General features: G+C 33.8%; 2 protein-coding genes and 1 pseudogene across 7 annotated transcripts in view; 2 read left to right on the top strand and 1 right to left on the bottom strand.

The window, feature by feature from the left end:
- LOC306660181 (protein prenyltransferase alpha subunit repeat-containing protein 1-like) overlaps positions 1 to 20,097 on the bottom strand; it is a 631,547-nt gene that overhangs the window by 264,941 nt on the left and 346,509 nt on the right.
- The window catches only part of LOC306660171 (annexin A8-like protein 1), a 94,648-nt gene that overhangs the window by 50,610 nt on the left and 23,941 nt on the right, over positions 1 to 20,097 (top strand). The window lies entirely within an intron of this gene.
- On the top strand, positions 14,457 to 14,697 carry LOC306659306 (small ribosomal subunit protein eS27-like; annotated as a pseudogene). Its single transcript has one exon. The product of its transcript is annotated as a small ribosomal subunit protein eS27-like (transcript).

Here is a 20,097-nt window from a genome sequence, read left to right as displayed (position 1 = left end):
ATAACAAAAAAAATAAATAAATAAAACTACAGACTTATATTCCTGGTGAACATAGGTGCAAAATTTTCAATAAAATATATGTGAATCAAATTCGACCATATATTAAGAAGATCATACATCATGATCAAGTTGGTTTTATTACAGGAATACAGGAAATTCAACATATGTAATCAATAAATGTAATATGCCACATAACTAAATTAAAGATTAAAATAATATGATCTTCCCAAGAGAAGAAGTCTGGAATGAAATTCAATATCTCTTCATGATTAAATCCCTGAATAAATATTAGAATGATCATGCCTTAACATAATAAAGGTTGTATGTGAAAAATTCCACAGCCAATATCATGCTGAATTCAGAAAAAAATAAAAACATTTCCTCTAAGATCAGAAACTAAACAAAGGTGTCCACTCTCACAAATCTTATTCAGTATAGCAATGAAAATTTTAGCCAAGCAATAAGACAAGTGAAACAAATTAAATGGACACAACAGAAGGAGGAAGTCAAATTAACTCTACTTGCAGATAATATGATTCAGTGCTTAGAAAACTCTAAAGACTAATGGGGTGTGGTGTTGCATGCCTATAATCCCAAGTAATTCAGGAGGTTGGCAAATTCAAGATCAGCCTCAGCAACATAGTGAGGACCTAAGCAACTTGGTGAGAACCTGTCTCAAAAATTCTAAGTGGGATTGGGGGTGTGTCTCAGTGGGTAAGCACCCCTGAGTTCAATCCCAAGTACAAACAAACAAACAGACAACAACCAAAAAAAAAAAAAAAAAACTCTATATATTCCACCAAAAGGCTCTTAGAGCTGGTTAAAAATGAGTAATCATCAAAATAGCAGTTATAAAATAAACATACAAAAGTCAGTAGTTTTCTATACACCAATACACAGATAATGAACTCACTGAGAAAAAAATTCCATTTAGAATAGTATCAAAAAAACAAAACCTAGTAATAATCCTACCTAAGGAGGTAAAAGATCTTTCTACAAAGAAAATTATGAAACACTAAAGAAAGAAATTGAAGAAGACACTAAAAAATATAAAGCTTTTTGATGTTCATGGATTATGAAAATTAATATTCTTAAAATGGTCATTCTCCTTAAAGTGATGTACAGATTTAATGCAATCCCCATCAAAATATCAAGGACTTTCATCATTGAAAAAAAAGCCTGAAGTTCATATATAAACACAAAGGATCCTGAATATCCAATACAATCCTGAGCAAAAATAATAATACTAGAGGTATCACAATACCTGATTTCAAAACATGTATAAAGCCTTAATAATAAAATAGCATGGTCTTGAAAGAAAAACAGAAACTTAGACCAACAGAACTGAAGACCCAGAAATGAATCCATGTATCAAGAGCCAACTAATTATCAACAAAGGTGTCAAAAAATTTAGATTTTAGAAAAGACAGCCTCTAACAAATGGTGCCAGTAAAATAGGATAAGCATACATAGAAGATGCCCTTACCCTGTACAAAATTCAATTCCAAATGGATCAAAGACTGAAACTGAATTTACTAGAAGAAAATATAGGGGAAATGCTTCAAGCAGCAATTTTTAAATGGGACTCTAATAGTTTAAAATCAAAGCAACATTGACAAACTGGATTGTAGCAAATAAAAAAAATCTGCACAGGAATGAAAGCAATCTTCTGAGCCAAGAGACAACCTCCTGAATGGGAGAAAATCTTTGTCATCGATGCATCAGGCAGAGCATTAATATCCATAATTGTAAAGAACTCAAAAACTGAACAAATTACAAGCAACCCAATCAAAACATGGACAAAAGATCTATCCAGACCCTTCATAAAAGAAGAAATGCAAATACCCAAAAATATATGAGAAAAAATTAATATCTTTAGCAGTCAGGGAAAGGCAAATCAAAACCACATTGAGAAACCATCTCCCTCCAGTCAGAATGGCTTTTACAAAAAAATTAAAAATAAAAAATGCTGGCAATGATGTGGAAGGGTCAGGAAGGGGAGCACTTACACACTGTTTGTTGGAATAAAAACTAGTTTAGTGACTATATAAAGCAGTATGGGTATTCCCCAAAAGACTAAAATCCTAACTACTATATGATCCAACACCATCACTTGTGGGTATCTCCCAAGGAAATGCATTCAGTATACAAAACAAATAGCTTAGTTACTATTCATATTAGCTAAGATATGAAGTCAGCATAGGTATCCATGAACAGATGAACAGATAAAGAAAATATGGTGTGTATGTGTATATATACACACACAAAATGGATTATTATTCAGTCATAAAGAAGAATGAAATCCTGTCATCTGCAGGAGTATTGTTGGAACTGGACGACATTATATTAATTTAAATAAGCTGGAAATAGAAATACAAATATCATGTTTTCTCTCATATATGGAAACTAAAAAAGAAAAAACAACAAAGATGACCTGGAAGTAGGAGAACTTAAGAAATGGATGGGGGAGGGGCCGCTGGTACTTGGGGGAAAGAGGGAAGAGAGAGTGGTAGAAAGGAAGGTGCACATGATCAAGATACACTATATGCATATGGAAATGTCAGAATGAAACCTATTAACTTGTACAGTTAACAATTAATAAGTTAATAAAAGTGAAAAGTAAAGAAGGAAGTCATATCTGCAATTCAGTACTGACTCCTTTTAGAGCCAAATGACTTTATGGTTTTGGCCTTAATGTACTTGTCAAGATTCTAACAAAATGTTGACTGAAAGTGGTAAAAGATAATAGCCTTTTCTTCTCCCTGATTATGAAACTAATTATATTGACTTATTATTAAACATTATGGTGATTTTGGCTTTTGTTTATATGTTATTCACTTAAGAAAGTTGTTTTCTATCTTAAGAAAATTTGTGTGTGAATTTCTAAATTAAACTAATTTTTTGCACTTCAGTGTACTTTTAAAATTTATTTGGATTGACACAGTATTTATACATATTTATGAGGTACAATATGATGTTTTGATCAACGTATACATAGAATAATGATCAAGTCACTGTAAATAGCATAGCTATCACCTTAAATTTTTCTTTATGGTGAGTGTATTCAAATATACTTTTGGAATTGTTTTTTAGACATATCATTTTATTATTTTTAACTATATTCACCCCACTAATACACAGAACACCAAAACTTTTTCCTCCTATGTGTAACATTTTACCTGTTGACCAACCTTTACATCTTCTGCCTCCAGGGGGTGGAGGGGTATTTTTTGAGTAATGATTTCACATACATTTTAAATATTTTAAATACATTTAAATATTTTAAATACATTTAGTATAACTACTAATATAAGGAATAACTTTTTTCTCTTTATTAGTTGAATGTGAAAAATTATGGTAATAGAATGTTTTATAATTAAATGACCCGTGCTCCCAAAATAAATCAAATTTGGTCTAGAATGTATTATTAATTTATTTCCATTGCTCAACTCAGTTTATTAATGATTTATTAGGAAACTTTCTATCTCTATGTGTGTAAGACTGCCCTGTGATTCTTCTTTCTCATACTTCCAAACTGGGTTTGGTGGCAGAATTTTCCTGTGAAATTTAGAGTTAGACTAACATAATAATTTTTACATATTTCTTGCATTGCTTCCATAAAATTATTTGAGCCTGGGGTTTTCTGTGTAAGGCAACTATAATTGCTGTTTCTAAAAATTGGAGTTTTTATTTTGCCATGCTTGATATTTAAAATTAATGTTTTTCAGGATGTGTGTCAATTCACCAATATTTCAAGTTATTGTCATATATTCTTAAATTAGCTTTAAAAACCACTAATTATTTTATAATGTCTCATATGAGTTTCAATATTATTTATTTTACTGTTTCTTTTCTTGATCATTTTTGTGACAGATTGATCAAAGAGCTAATCATTGTCTTTGTAGCTGTGCTATTTCAGTATTTTCGGCTCTTTATCACTTTTTTTGATTTTTAGACATAGCCTCCTGTGTACACAAACCCACATATACATGCACATATCCATTATTTTAAATGGATATTATAAATTGCCCTCCAAAAAGTCTAGAAGTAGATCCTAAAAGTTTGAAATTTTATTATTGTTGTTATTCAATCACTATTATCCTCTGATTATGACTTCTTTATCTCTGGATTATTTAGAAGGTAGGTTTATGAATTTACAAATAGGAAATTGGAAATATGGATGACTAGAGGTGCCTGGCAATGTTTCCTCCACATGTAAACAAAGGGCCCAGAACAAAGAAAAATGGAGTGTTGAAGAAGTGTCGGAGCACAGTGGGGATGTAACAGAGACATCTCTGAGTATGGAGACACACACGGCCTTATAAAGTAGGGAACTAAGCACACAATATCTACCTACCTGTCTCCAAAAATCAATCCTGAACCAAGAAGGACTCTGCTCCCTGGGGAGAAATTAAGATGGAGGTCTCCAGAGGTCCCCATTAATGCCACAAATCTGTGAAGTACTTAGAACTAGAGAAGCCCCCAGACCTCATAGACCCTGAGCATACTTTGGGGAGCAGTAAGGCTACCAGTCCTATGCATTGTTGAGAGTCCAGTTCACCTTTGCAACTTTCCCAACTGTTGGGCAGGCCCAAAATGACTATAGCAAGGCTTGTTTGTCAAAGTTTCTGGTGGGCTATGTTTTTAGTGTGTAGCCAAGGTCATAACACTCTGATTCAGTGTCTGTACTCAAGGTCATAAACATTTATTTGTGGGCATATGCCCACTAATTTACCTGTTGACAGTGTGCTTTTATCTGGCCTGAATATGAAAAAATGACCTCTGAAAACGATTTGGGGGCTCAGTGGAACTGGTGGGGGTTGAAACTAGAGCTGAGAACTGGGTAGGAGCTATTGCATTATCTGAATAAAGAATTACTAATACCTCAACAATGCTTCCCCTCTTCTTTCAGCTGTGGAAACTTGAACCCTGCTTCCTGAGTCTGAGCTCAGTCTCAGCACTACTCCAACCCAAGTTCCTGCTGCATAGCTCCATTTTGAGATCTTTCCTGCCTGGAGTCCTGTAAAACTGTCAGGTGGACTGCAAGAATAGTCCACTCCAAGGGTACCTATAGAAATTGACAGGTCCCCAAACTGACATGCATCCATAGTATTCACAGAGATGCCAGCCATCTTGCCCCATCTAAGAGAATAACATCCCAGATATTGGTGGAACCCCGGGGCACTGAAACATCCTTCGGTTAACCCAACATTGATTATGAATTCCCATGGACACTACACAAAACTAGAAATTACAAAGACCATACACTTAAGTACCTACCTTGAACCAAAGCCAACATAATCCACATAACCCTCACCCCAGGAGGTATCCTGGGAGAAATATTTCTGCTATGAAAACCACTCATTAAAATTAGTACATGCAATTGATATGCCTTATGCACAAATACAAGTGTAGGGACATAAGAAATCTAACAACACAGGGTAACACATTCCATACCCAATAACTCTAACATTCCCCAAAGAAAAATAAATCAATGAGTTTCCTGAAAAAAAAAAAAAAAATCCACAATTGTGATTTTAAGGAAATTAAATGAGATACTTACAGATGGCCATGGACACTATACAAAAGCAATACGCTATACTAAATGTTTTGTTGTAAGAAAAGGTTAGCTTGCTTGCTTCATCAACTTCCTATGAGAACAGAATCTTCCTAGAATTTCTTTCAGGAAATATCAGCACTTTTTCAATTATGTGATTTTTAACAAATTACATTGCTATATATGTTTTGTTAATACAACGTGAATCTACTTGAAGCATCCAGCTTTTACTAGATGGTACACTTAAATTCACATTAAAGAAAATTCAAAATATCTGTTTAGGAAAAGCTAACATAAGTCTTCAAATTTTTTTGGGTTTTATATTTTTTTATTTTAATTTTTTGTGATATTGGAGATCAAACAAGAGGCTTATATGTGATAAGCACATACTCTACCACTGAGCCACCTGCCCCCAAAATTGTTTTCAACAAATGTAGTGAACATTAAATTATCTGAATACTAAAGGGAAAAAAATAACATGTACACACAAACTTAAACAGGCACCAGGAGTAAATTTGCATCCATATTGAATTAAGGCATTTGTACTGCATCTGCACAAAAACAAGATACACTAAATCAAATAAAAAGAATGTTAATCTAGAAATTAAAAGTGTCATATCAGTTGCTTTTAATATATGGCTGCTTTGGGCATTATGGGATTAAACAAACATTTATGAATTATAACAGGAAAGAAACACATTAAAAACAAACTAGCCAGCGGGAAGATGATTTAAAAGAATAATTTGGGGTCAAAATGTAGTAAAAATAAATACATAGATGTTAAACTATCTTACACCAATATTAAATTTTCTCTTTGGTATACTACAATGTCTCAACATTTTAAATAACATATTCTCTTCTCCCGCTTGGAGAAATACACATATACTAATTGACTTTGAAATATAACGAATCATTATTTTCACTACTGTGTTCACATCAAGCAAATTCTTTAAAAAAAAATCCCTATTTTTAAGAATCTCCTAAAGCAATACTCTTCATCTATAGTCACCTTAAAAATACTAGCATTTCCCAGAACAATATAGTACAATTTATTTTGGACCTCCAAAGGTATTTGAAGTGTCCTACAGCTCACAATAGGAAATTAGATATCCATTTGTTTTAATTTCTATAAATCATTGTTCAATCTTATAAAAAACATTGTTGAAAAGATGAAATATGCCAACATAATTTTAAATAAGAGAAAAATATGAATATATCATTTAAATTCTCCCTTTCAGCCACATCAATTAGTTTCCACTAAATCATTTCAAGACTATTGGTAACTGAAATACTCTGATACCTACTACTATTCCCACATGGACACTAGTAGGTTTACTTTGTTCAAGTAAGACATATTTTAGTACTTTCAGAAGATTCTGGCATATATACAATATTGAGTATTTGTTTAAACTCTTCCTTTCAAAAATGTTCTCTTCTCTGCCCTCTTTATAGGATCATACCTCATTCTATTATTCTAGTTTCTTGTACTAGATCCATGATGACACTGTTCAAAATTCCCCAATAATATAAAATGTCATTCTTAAATTTTGGTTGAAGAGCAGAAAGTTCATAAGCTTTAACCAACTATCCCAGTTGTTACACTGATTTCAAATTGACAGATTAAGAATTATTTCTCCGTATCGTCAATGTAGGTTCCCTATTATCTTCCCTATATATATACTATATTTCTATAGTATATATCTTCTATTCCGTATAGTCAATGTAGGTTCCCTATTATCTTCAAAACCTAAATGAAATAATTAATGTGTTAGTGGCATAACAATGCAATGATTTAAAACTCATTTTTTGATAGTAGTTTATTGGGATTTGAATTGCAACCCATGACTCCCCCTTGCTTTATTTTTGGAAAGTTACTTAGTCTTTGTGTCTCATAAAAAGAGAATAATATGAGTATCTACCTCACAAAAGTACTGTAAAAATTAAGTTACACAGATATAAAATAATATCTGGTATATAATAACTGTCATGTGAGTATTAACTACTAGTAATTTTATGTAAGATAAAGATAGTGGAAATAAGCTGCTTGGTAAGTCAATATGACTCAGGTTAAGGTTCATGACAATAACATAATTATTGATTCTAGTAAACTTTCATCCAGTAATTTGTTGTAAACAACAAATAATTTCATTGTCTTTTCAGATGAATTTCATACAGATAAATTTATTGGAGACAATAGCATGTTCATCTGAGCAAACAGTACACTTATCAAATGATCATTTATTTTTTTAATCTCACTATATCCACCAATTCTAAACTATTATATCATGAACTTTTCCCAGTCCCAATTAGCTCCTGGCTTTTAAAGATCTTCCTTAAATCACTTGAGTTCAGAATCTATAAATGTTCTACTCTGATCCCTATGAAAAACCACTTAGGTTCAAAGTGGAATGCTCAATTGTAATATATTTTAATAGATTTAGATGTGTTTTATGAATAGACTATCTGATGAAGAGATCAATAAATAATAAGTGTTACTGAGTTATACTTGAAATTCCCTGTCTGATGTGGTCTAAGACTTGGAAACATCATGCTTCACTGGCCAATCCCTATGGATTCCAGAATCTCTTTAACTGAAATGACAAGTATTGAGTTGAATCTGAACTATAATATGTTCTTGTCAAGCTTCCAAATGCTAATTTTATTCTGTCTTCTAGTAAATAGGACCTACTTTAGAATAGATGATATAACCTGGTTATTTTAAAAAATTTTTAATGCTTGATGGAAATCGGTCTTTTTACTAAATTGGTCATTGACTTTGTCCTTATCATTTATGAGTGTATAGGGGATGTTTTATCAAGAAAAAAGTTTAACATTGATCCTGAGGAATTGATTCCTAGAGCAAATGAGTTTAGAAATTTCCTCTTCAGACTGGTATCTCTAACCTTGTTTAGTTTACGAGATTCTCATAGAAAAAGCTTACATGTGGTGTTTTATATATGAGGTGTCCCCAGAAAAACTCACGTATAACACAATGCAAAAAAAGTTTAGAGGTGAAATGATTGGGTTATGACAAGTTTAACCTAATCAGTGCATTAATCCATGGATAGGGATTAACTGCATGGTAAATGTAGGCTGGTAGGGTGTGACAGGAGGAATAGTTCCCTGGGGGCATGCTTTTGTGGTTTTATGCAGTGATGCTATGCCTCCCCTTGGGCCCAGAGGTATGGCGTCACATTTATTGACTGAAACCTCAGAAACCATGAGCCAAATAAACTTTTCCTTCTCTAAAATTTTTCTTGTCAGGTCCTTTGGTCATAGCAGTGAAAAAGTTAAATAAAACAGTGTGTTTAACCAAAAAAATCAGATTATTGACTCTGAGATTTAAAAAAATTAACCATTCATTTGAAGACTTTAGAAATAATCTGTAAAAAGCAAGACTACCAACTGCTGCCTGATTCTCATGATTTCATTGTGTCTTTCACAGGTTGGATCCCTATCTCACATGTTTTTCATTATCAGTCTATTTACATGACTGTCATTCAAAAAAACATATCACCATGAATAACTTAAAATTACAGGGACTTCACTGTGAAATTTTTACACAAAATTATTATTTTGAGAGGAGTCTTAGAGTAGAAAGGAGGTGAAATTCCTATTACAACTTGAACTTAATGGCCATTTACCCTACGCTTTAATTTTCCCTGTTGTTTGTTCAGTACTCTTGGCCTTTAACACCTTTTCCTGACATGCTTTTCTTAACTCTTGTCCAGCCTGAAATTCTAAAAGTTAAATATCCTTCAGCAATAAACAAGCTTCTTATTTTTTGATCACATCTTAGTCTGAGCTAACAATCATTGTGATAAACCATTCAAGTCTAAACAAGGAATAGAAAAATTTGCAGAGACATGTAGAATATTTCTAACACCATATATTTTAGCACTCCCAGGTCTATATAAATGCTCATGAGTTAGTAAGAAAATTAGATGCTGAAAATATTGATAGAGTCAGAATAATCCAGAGGTAACTGAGTGATCCTAAATTTTCCAAAAATCAGAAGAACTTAGGAAAGCTGTACACAGAGGGGGCAATATTTTGGAGGCTACACCGAAAAGATTTCCTATGAAAATTTATTGAATTCTTATCTAATTCTAAAACAAAGAAAGAATCCATTGGAAATTCTAGAAACAATTTCTTGAGCAAGCACCTTTTAAAAGTATTTAGGAGTAGACATTGAAAGAGATAGGACCTGAATTCTCTTCATACTGAGTCCTAAGCCAAAATTATGGTAGTAATACATAAAAACAGAATGAAAATAGCCTCTTTGCCAGACAAAACTCAAATTCCTCATTGAAAATTTTGATAAAAGTATTGAAACAAAACTAGAATAAAACTCAAATTAATAGTCTTACAGATGGAAAAATGGGATATTTCCATGCAATCCATCAAGCACCAAAGACAGAAGTTTCTTGAATAAAGATGTTGATAGATAATGGTAAACAGAAGAACAGTGGGAAAACTAGTCCTAAAAGACATTGGAAAATTATTCTGTACCATGGAAGAAAAGAAGGATGTATCAGGAAAATTAATGTTGACCTACAGGGTAATTGTGTGTCCTATTTTCCATTGTATTCTTAAAGTTTAAAAGAAAAATTTCTCTAAATATGTAAAGACAATACTGAGGGCTTTGATTCAGGTATAGTAATATACTTCACAATCCTCAACAGTCATGTAGTCTCTCTCTTAGAGTCAATTAATCCCCCTGTAGAGACAATAAACCATTCAAAACTTTTCCTGATTTGTTAAGTTTTTTTTTAAGATCATTTTTGAGGGAAGTAAATTTCATAAGAAACTGTTTGCATTGAATTCCCAATATTTTTGAAATTACTGCACATCTAAGACCTAAGTTAACCTTAAGTAACTCAACTCTTCCCTGTATTTCTAAAAATAATTAGGTCTGTAGTGTGTGTGTGTGTGTGTGTGTGAGAGAGAGAGAGAGAGAGAGAGAGGGAGAGAGAGAGAGAGAGAGAGATTTAAAATTAACTGTTGACCTTCTTAATTATTTTCAATCTTCAGCCATTTATATATGAATAATCTGGAAAAGCCATTGGTGTTCTGACTTAGTGGAATCTTTAAAGACCAAATGTTTGCTCTAGTTTTTCTGTAAACATGTTGGTAAAAAAAAGTCTGCTCAGCTTGACTAGGGGCAATGGTATCATCAACCATTCTAGTGAAGTCTGCTACTGACTTTCCTTTTCCTGTACAATCTTTACTTTTCAAGTTATATAATATTTCTCAGCATACTGGATTACCTTCCATGAACTCTTACTGATTTTTCCCTTTCTAATCACTGGTGTAATGTGTTAAATCTTGCTATTCCCATTTAAGGAGAATTCCATGACTGTCTCTTTATTGTCCAAACATCAACTTTGCCTTTAATATGTATATTAGAATTCCTACCAGTGAGACTCCAGTTTTAGTCTTCTTTTTGTCATATTCAAGATTAATTAGAAAAAACATCAATTGGTATATATCATAACAAGCACCAATCACTCTTAGAACATCCCTTAATCATTGTTAAAATCACCTAAGGTGGCAAGATTTATACCCCTTACCTGAACTTGTCAATTAGCAGGTCCTGAGATTATATATCTATGCCATTGGAATAGTCCTGGACGTAGGAATGTTATGGGAGGTTCAGGACTTTTGAACTCAGCAGAAATCCCAACTAAAAAGTAATCGGCTTACTGAACTTCTTAAAGAGATGAGTATTAGATAGGTTGAATCTCATGCAAGAGGTGATGCGTGTCCCAGAGGTTTGGGAAGTTGAGGCAGGAGGATCATGAGTTTGAAGCCAGCCTCAGGGGACTGGGCCTCAGTGGTAGAGCACCAGCCTAGCATGTGTGAGCACTGGGTTTGATCTTCACCACATAAAAATAAATAAATAAATAAAAGGAATTGTGTACATCTACAAATGAAAAAATATTTAAAAAGTCAGCCTCAGCAATTTAATGAGGCCCTAAGCAACTCAGCTAGACCCTATCTCTGAATTTAAAAAATACATATATTATATATATAAAATATGTATTTATATGTAAAATATGTATTATGGATATTTATATATTTATATTATATATTATATTATAATATATACTCTGTATTATACATTATATATCATATATCATATTATATGATTATATGATATATTATATATAAATATTATATATTTATATTATTTTATATATATATATAAAGGGCAGGGTGTGTAGCTCAGGGGTTAAGCACCCCTGGGTTCTTAAAAAATAAATAAATAAATAAATAAATAAATAAATAAATAAATAAAACCAAACTTGATTCATGGAGGCTGAAAGAAATGACTACCTAATATATGAAACAGATATCTCAGGACAGTCCTCATTCTCACATACCATTTTGTATGTCTCAATTGTAACTAGAATAATCCTGATATAACTGTAAAAGTGAGAGATGAACACAAACTGCTAGGTTAATTTGAATACCTCCTACTATACTGGAATTATAAAAAAATATTTGCAAGCCATATATTTGATAAGGTACTAATATCCACAATATAGAATGATCTCATAAAGCTCAGTAGTGGAATAAACATCCTGATTAAAAAAATAAGCAAAATTCTGAATGGACATTTCTCCAAAAAAGAAATAAATGGCCAACAATTATACATGTTTATTTATCTACATCATATGTAATGAAGAAAAAATATACTTATGTCACTCAATTTGTTGCCTTTGTAAGAGTGAATTACTCCTCTGTACCACACACACACACACACACACACACACACACACACACACACACACAGACCTTACTGCATTAACTTTGGGCATTGATTGACTTGAGCTTTTAGAATTTGGGCTGATGCATCATGTGAATCTGTTGTAGAAATGACATTCTTTGGGCCCTGGCTCATATTTTTCTGCCAATGGTCCTAATGTGGTTCGTAAAACATTTCTTGCACATTATGACCTTAGGGTTAATCTTCTTCAGAAAACACTCAAATCATCATAATTTCCTCTCCAAAATTTTAAGTATGATTAATGTTGTTTATGTCTTGGCTTAGATAGGGATTTCTAAAAGTGAGTGTTCCTAAGAGTACTTTAGATAATACTTCGCAAGTACATAAACATGAAACTCATTCTTCAAAATTATTGCACCATGTTGTATAACAATAAACGATTTTCTTATTACTTCTTATTTAATTTAATCTGCTTCTTTATAATTCACTAAAAGAAAGCTACAAGAATTGTTTTCATGTACACTAGTCTATGACTAAATAGAGGCATTTCATAATAAGATCCTAGAATTGAACTTTTCATATCAAAGAATACATAGAAATAAAATTTTGTTTAAGATGTCGATTTGCAAATATTCAATTTTTCATCAATCATGTGTAAAGGAATACCCTTTATTTTCATAAGTTTAAATGAAAGTAACTGCTTGCTCTATAGCTTTCATGTTTGTATACTGTAAGTAAATTTGATCCAGCATGCCTAGAAGGAATATAACTTGCATACTAATTCAAAAATTTTACACATAGGATACTAATAAAGTCACTCTATTCTTCTTTATTTCTCAAATAATCAAGGGGTGTTGAATTACATGAGCTTCCATTAACGCCATCAGATAGTTTGCCTATGTCTTCTTGCCAACTAATAAATACATTGCAAAATCTGTAAATCTATTACCTTCACTATAATGATTTTGAATATGCAAATACAGGAATTGTTTTCTTCTTCATTGATTTAGAAACTCTAGTAATGTGAACACAGCAAATGAACTTGAAGATATATTCAAAAGTAAGAAGATATTAGAAAATAATCTGTGAAAATAAACCAGCAAGTCATGAGAAAAAAATTAAAATATATTAAAATTCTTAACTAAAAGTCTAACATGTCTGTTATAATCTTTTGTCTTTATCAACAGATACATCAACAGATACATGAAAAAATGTTCAACATCTTTAGTAATAAGAGAAATGCAAATCAAAACTACACTAAGATTCCATCTCACCCCAATTAGAATGGCGATTATCAAGAATACAAGCAACAATAGGTGTTGGAGAGGATGTGGGGAAAAAGGTACACTCATACATTGCTGGTGGGGTTGCAAATTAGTGCAGCCACTCTGGAAAGCAGTGTGGAGATTCCTTAGAAAACTTGGAATGGACCTACCATTTGACCCAGCTATCTCACTCCTCAGCCTATACCCAAAGGACTTAAAATCAGCACACTACAGAGATACAGCCACATCAATGTTCATAGTTGCTCAATTCACAATAGCCAGACTATGGAACCAACCTAGATGCCCTTCAATTGATGAATGGATAAAGAAACTGTGGTATATATATACAATGGAATATTACTCAGCCATAAAGAATAATAAAATTATGGAATTTGCAGGCAAAAGGATGAAATTGGAGAATATCATGTTAAGTGAGATAAGCCAATCTCAAAAATCCAAAAGAGGAATGATCTCACTGATAAGTGGATGATGACTCTTAATGGGGGGTGGGAGTGGGACAAGAATGGAGGAAGGAGGGACTGTATAGAGGGAAAAGAGAGGTGGGAGGGGTGGGGGGAAGGAAAAAATAATGGATTGAATCAAACATCATTACTCTATGTAAATTTATGAATATGCAAATGGTATGCTGTTACTCCATGTACAAACAGAAACAACATGTTTCCCATTTGTTTACAATAAAAATAAATAAAAAAAAAAAAAAGAAAGAAATGTGAGCTGGCCAGTGGTGCATGCCTATAATCTCAACTACTTGGGAATGTAACCCAGGAGGATTGAAAGTTCAAGACCAGTCTGGGCAGCTTGACAAGACTCTGTTTCAAAAACAAAATTTAAAAAAGTGTTGGGTGGATCTTTCTGGTGGTGATGATCTCCCCATGAGAACATGCCTCTTGCAAAAGACTCCTTCACCCCTCTCCAGAAGAGAAGAGGAAACACAAGAAGCGCCTGGTACAGAGCCCCAATTCCTATTTCATGGATGTGAAATGCCCTGGATGCTATAAAATAACCACAGTTTTTAGCCACGCACAGTTTTGTGTGTTGGCTGCTCCACTGTCCTCTGCCAGCCTACAGGAGGAAAAGCAAGACTTACAGAAGCATGTTTCTTCGGGAGGAAGCAGCATTAAAAACAGCCTGAGTCAAGATGAGTGGGAAAACATCCCAATAAACAGATTTTGGATTTAAAAAAAAAAAAAGTCGGGGGCAAAAAGTTGGGCATAGTGATGCACTCCTGTAATCCCAGTGATTTAAAAGGCTGAGGCAGGAGAATAGCAAGTTTGAGACCAGCCTCAGAAATTTGGCAAGACCCTGTCTCAAAATTAAAAACAAAAAAGAATGGGAAAAAAAAAAAAAAAAAGTATTGTGACCATCCACAACTAGAAATATTTTTTAAAAAACTATTAAAATCTCAAATATTCTCCTTTTTTCTTATTCTACATATAGGAAAAAAGTGATTCCTCTTTCTCTTTTTGCTCCTTTGAGATAGGGTCTCACTTTATTTCCCATGATGGCCTCAAGCTCCTGGGCTCCAGCTTCTTCTGCCTCAGCCTCTCGAGTAGCTAGGAATACAGGTGTGTGCCGTCTTGCCTGGCTTCTATTTTCTTCTTGAGCAGATTGGATATGAGCTTTGGGGTTGATTTAGTATCCCTGCATTCTCTTCATGAGGATTTCTTCCTTTACATTTTCCTTGTACCCTAACAAATCTTACATTCTCTCCTCTTTTGAAATCTAATCATCTATAGCAGATACTGTAGCTCATCAGTCCAATTTCCATTTCCAACATCATCTTGAAACTGCTATAATGGAAAAGCTAAAACCTTGATCTATCAAATGTCCTTGTTAACAGGTTCCTGGTCAATTAAATAAAGGATAAAGACACTTAGCTGCACATCTCATCCTGAAATAAATAAGTAAAGCCTAAAGAAAAAGTCCTCTTGAGAATGTGTATGTGTTTGTGTGTTGTCCCTCCCTCCTAGGATTCTTGCCCCCAGCACTTCCCTTTTCCTAGCTAATTCTCACTTATTACTCTTCAAGAAATTTCAACCTAAGGAGTCCTAGACCATACTTCTCCTTTACAATATTTATTAAAATTATAATTAGATAATGACATGGTTAAGTCTGTGTTGCCATGTAAACTCTACCTGCCCAGTTTACTATTATAGCCCAAACACCTAATTACTGTCCCTTGCTCTTGGGAGGCCCTCGATAAGCATTTGAATGAACAAATTTGCAACAGAGGATTACCTGATAAACACAGTACCAAATATTAGGTTATAATTTGATTAGTCACCAAAAATTAGGCAATATTTCTATTTTTCTCCTTGGCCCCAACCCATGCTAGTCACATTCTTACTTTCTAGTATTATGTACAAAATCTTGAAAGACCTGAGGAAAATCAACAGCATGAAAGAAAAAGATTAAGACTGACAAAGAAACTAAGAGAACGAACTAAAAAAAAGTTAAATTAAAACCAAAAATATGCTTTCAGAAATAAGACCAAAATGAGTTATTTAAGCCATGGCTTGAGCTGAGAATGCTGGATAAAAAATTTTAAAGTACATATTGTTTTTGTTGTTGCTGTTGTCACTGGGGACTGAAGCCATGGGTGGTGGTCTTCTACCACTGAGCATTATATCCCCAATCCTTTTTATTTTTTTGAGACAGGGTCTCGCTAAATTGCTGAAGTTGGCCTCAAACTTGTCAGCCTCTCAAGTCACTGGGATTATAGGCATGCACCACATGCCTGACTTAAGTACTTATTTAAAAAAAAAGAAAATAAGAAAGAACAAACTTCTCTAGAGTCAGTGAACTGAAATCTAAGTGAAAGCATGCATCCAATGTGGTAACAGAACACTGAAATCATGTCTGTACTATGTGTATGTACTAAACAGGACAGATGTGAGCTTTGGTTCTAATGGCCTCACCCAAGAAAGATACTCTCCTTTCCAAAACTGAGGTCCCACTCTACCCCAAATCTATAAGATTGCAAAATAAACGACATTTTGAAGTGGTGGGGTGAGGAGGAAGATGTGAAAAGTTGTTTACAAACCGGGATAACTAAAGTAAAGATAACTAAGCATTGGTAAGGAAATGAAGCAGAGAACTCTCAAACTGTTATAGACAGAAAAATAAATTGGTAAAACCACTTTGAGCTATTGGTTAAGTATTAACTCATAGACTGAACATGCACAAGGACCATCCTATGATCTAGCTCTACTCTTATGTATAGACACAAAAGAAAAACATGCATATATTTCTCAAGAGACAGGCACAAGAATGTTCATAGCAGCATTATTTGTAATAGCTCAAAGCCAGAAACACCCAAATGTCCATCAATAGTAGGTGGATGAATAAATTCACATTTATACACCACCACCATAAAAATAAACTACAACCAAAAGCAACACAAATAAGTGTCCACACCTCAGAATGAAATAACCAAAACCATACAATATATACCATACAATTCCATACCATTTTGTAAGGCAAAAATGAAGAGATACTATGGTTTAGGATTTAAAACCATATGGAAGTTGGGTGTGGTGGTGCAGGCCTATCAACTAGAAAGGATGAGGCAGGAGGTGCAAGTTTGAGGGCAATCTCAGCAGCTAAGCAAGTCCCCATCTCAAAATAAAAAGTTAAAAAAAGACTGGTGATGTAACTCAGTACTAAAGTGCCCATGGGTTAAATCCCCAGTGCCTAAATAAATAAATCCATATAGGGAAAAAAAAAAAAAAGAAAAGAAAATGTCAATCACAAAAACACAAGATGGTGGGCTGGGTTTGTGGCTCAGTAGTAGAGTGCTTGCCTGGCATGTGTGAAGCACTGGGTTCGATTCTCAGTCACCACATATAAATAAAATAAAAGGTCTATCAACCACTAAAAAATATATATATTTAAAAAAAACGCAAGATGGTTTTTGTTTTTTGTTTTGTTTTGTAGAAGGCTATGAAGGATATAGAACTAATTCAAAGATCCTAGTTAGGAAGCTATTGCAATAGCTCAAGTCATGCTATGGTAATCTGTACTAAGGTAACTGCAGTAGAGTGGGCGGATTTGAAGTGACTACTGTAACTAAAAATAACTATTATGATCTGAATGGTGTACTCTTAAAATTCATGTTGAAGCCCTAACCCCCACTGTGGCTGTATTTGGAAAAAGGAAATTATTAAGGTTATGTTGGGTCATGAGGGTGGGCCCTGATCTTACAGGACTGGAGTCTATTAAGAAGAGTCATTGGTGATCTCAGTCCTTCCCCAAACCTCCATCAATTAGGCACATGCACTAAGGAAAGGCCATGTGAGGACCACACAGGAAGGCAATAATCTGAGCTGGGTGTAGTTATGCACACCCATAATCCCAGCTACATAGAAAGCTGAGGCAGGAGGACTGAAAGTTTGAAGCCAGCCTGCCTGGGCAATTTATTTAGACCAACTCAAAAAAAAAAAAAAAAAAAAGAAGAAGAAGGAAGGGAGGGAGGGAGGAAATAAAGAAAACAGCCCATCAGGACTGCTATCTACAAGCCAGGAAAAGAGCCCTTACCAGCAACCAAACCTCCTGGACTTGTTCTGGGAATTCCAGCACCCAGAACTGTGAAAAAATAAATTTGTTTAAGCTACCCAGTTTGTGGTATTTCACTAGGGCAACCTGAGAAGGTTAATGCATATTGTGGTACCAAGAAGCAGGCACTTCTGTAATAAATACCAAAAATGAGAAAGTGACTTTGGAACTGGGTAATGAGTAGAGGTTGAAGGAGTTTGGATGTGAATGCTAGAAAAAACCTAGATTGTTGTAATAAGACTGTATGGAACAACACAATTGAATTAAAGGTGAGAACTCAAAAAGAGGAGAGTGCTCCAGGGAAAGCCTCCATCTTATTACAGAAAACACATAGCATGAAAACAATGCTCAAGGACGTTGTGGACATTAAAGGTCATTTTTGTGAGGTCTCAGATAGTAATGATGAACTTATTTATTTTATTTATAAAACAAAAATAACCCCTTGTTATAAAATGGAAAGAACTTGGCTGAATTGTGTTCCGATGTTTTGTAGAAAGTAGAAATTGTAAGCAATGAAATTGAATAATTGAGATTTTTAGGGATTTCTCCTCAAAACTTAAAATGCAAAAAAAGAGAAAGAGAGATTGAGCAAAAAGAAACACAGAGCTTCTCTCTCTCTGCCTGCTCTGCTGTCTTTTATAGTGTACTTTCACTTTCACTTTTAATAAATTTGTGCTCTGTTTGGCCTTGTTGTTTTTTAAAGGACCTATAACTCAATTTGGAAAATTCTCAGCCTATACATATTGAAATAAATTAATAAAAATAAGAAAACTTATTCTCAAAGTACAAGGGTATGCCTGAGCCACCACTTGATAAAATTAGTATGGTGTAAAGCACAAATTTAAACAGCCACCTAAGCAAAAGCAAGAATAAAAATGGGATTATACACATTAGAAACACTGTCAGTTAGAACTCAATGAAACAGGAATAACAGGAAGAATAAAAGGTGGAAGAGGTCTTTTGGGGTTCCACATGATGAGACAATAGAGCAAATCTGGCTGTGAATATGAGTTTTTCTTAAAAAAAAAAAAAAAAAGAGAGAGAGGAACATCTCAAAGGTGATTGGCAAGGCTGCACTGCCACTCAGGGTCTAGTGGGCAAGACATCCCTTCACCATTTCAAAGGGTGGGACTTTTTCCTTGGAACAACCAGGATGCCACTGTCTAGTGTCTCAGGAATGACTCCATGCTGCCCAAATGGGCCTGGAGGACATAGCATTAGACCACAAAGGACAATTCTTGAGACCTAACGTTTAATGGGATTTTCCTTACTAGATTTTGGAGCTGTGTGGGACCTATCATCCCTTTCCTTTGATCTATTTTTCCCTTTGGAATGGTTATCTTTATCCTATGTCTGTCCCACCATTTTATTTTGCACATAACTTGTCTGATTTATAAACAAAGAATCCAAGAAGTTCTGTCTCTCTGTTTCACTCTAGTTTTCCCTCACCTTCACTCCTTGCATGCACACTGAGAAAAGAACATGTGAAGACATATTAAGAAGGTGGCCAATCCTGTTGGGCCTTGATCTAGGAAGTCCAGCTTCCAGAACTGTGAGAAAACAAATTTTGTTGGCTGTTTTGTTGGGAGCCTGAGCAGGCCAACGTATTTACAAAAACTGAGAAGCATGGACTTAATGTGCAATAAGGATAAATTATTCATCAGTAATAACAGAATATAAGAAAATAGTGTCTAAAACACACTAGCTGGTCTTATGATGGAAACTACCAGGAAAACTAAAACTGATTATTAGAAGAGTTTGGGGTCTACAAGGAAATTTTCATATATAATTTTTACTCTTATATAGTTTTCTAAAACTGTGCATATTACTTCCATCAATCATTTTAAAAGTTTAACATAACCTTTAAAGAAAACTTAAAATACCATAACTTCATTTCCTAAATTTCAGTCATCCAGGTGTTTTATCATTTTTGTTATATGTACTCATGCTTATCAACTTACTAAAAA

This window comes from Sciurus vulgaris, assembly GCF_902686455.1.
Source record: "Sciurus vulgaris genome assembly, chromosome: 4".
In the NCBI taxonomy this organism is placed as follows: Eukaryota; Metazoa; Chordata; class Mammalia; order Rodentia; family Sciuridae; genus Sciurus; species Sciurus vulgaris.
The sequence above is the reverse complement of the archived record's forward strand: the minus strand, read 5'-3'. Positions and strand labels throughout refer to the sequence as shown.